The sequence below is a fragment of the Bubalus kerabau genome, chromosome 7 (assembly GCF_029407905.1).
Source record: "Bubalus kerabau isolate K-KA32 ecotype Philippines breed swamp buffalo chromosome 7, PCC_UOA_SB_1v2, whole genome shotgun sequence".
Taxonomy (NCBI): Eukaryota; Metazoa; Chordata; class Mammalia; order Artiodactyla; family Bovidae; genus Bubalus; species Bubalus kerabau.
Genome location: NC_073630.1, coordinates 32,644,188 through 32,645,069, shown reverse-complemented (window position 1 = coordinate 32,645,069; position 882 = coordinate 32,644,188). Strand labels below are relative to the sequence as shown.

Sequence of the window (882 nt, the reverse complement as noted above, 5' to 3'; positions counted from 1 at the left end):
TCCATTCTTTCAAATTCATTCTTTGAAATTCGGACTTCTTTGGGAAGTTTCCCCTTAACTTCTCCTCCCCTGTTTGTCATTGTATTATCAGCTCTTACCACACTGCCTTGCACATGACAATGCTCAATAATTGTTGGGTAATAACGATGGTGATGTCATAGGATGCATACCATCACATGGCATGTAATCCTCTCACCTCAGTTTGGTTGTTTGATTTGTTTGTTGTTGAGAGGGTATAAAGGTGGTTTTATTCCCACTTGTTGCTCTTTTATCAACATTAAAAAATTCCTTTTGGTTATGCTCAAAGAAGGATCTATGTAAATTGCATTTAATTGAGCTTGATGTTAAATCCTGAAGTAATCCTATGGTTTGGACATTGAGAAACTCTGACCCTTGAAGGCTTTTGATCCCCTGCCTTGCCTGCATTTGGTGTTGGGCGTCCTGCTGCAGCGCCAGAGTCTGCACATGCGCAAAACCGCTGCCTTCCGACCCCCGCGGAAGCTGCGTTTTTAACCCAGAGCAACTGGGCTGCTGCGGCCACTTACGGTTTGAGCACTTAATGACTCAGGCCTCAGCCTTTAAAGACAAGGTTGAATTTTAATTGTTTATTTATTTTTCCTCCCTGTTATGTTGCCCTCTGTGCAATCAAAAAATGGGCCAAAGAACTAAATAGACATTTCTCCAAAGAAGACATACAGATGGCTAACAAACACATGAAAAGATGCTCAACATCACTCATTATCAGAGAAGTGCAAATCAAAACCACTATGAGGTACCATTTCATGCCAGTCAGAATGGCTGTGATCCAAAAGTCTATAAGCAATAATTGCTGGAGAGGGTGTGGAGAAAAGGGAACCCTCTTGCGCTGTTGATGGGAATGCA

The 882-nt window shown here is 42.1% G+C and overlaps 1 non-coding gene across 1 annotated transcript; it reads left to right on the top strand.

The window, feature by feature from the left end:
• Positions 1-398: 398 nt before the first annotated feature.
• Positions 399-528, top strand: LOC129658219 (small nucleolar RNA SNORA76). Its single transcript, XR_008717318.1, has one exon. It is a non-coding gene; the product is annotated as a small nucleolar RNA SNORA76 (small nucleolar RNA).
• The last annotated feature ends 354 nt before the right edge of the window (positions 529-882 follow it).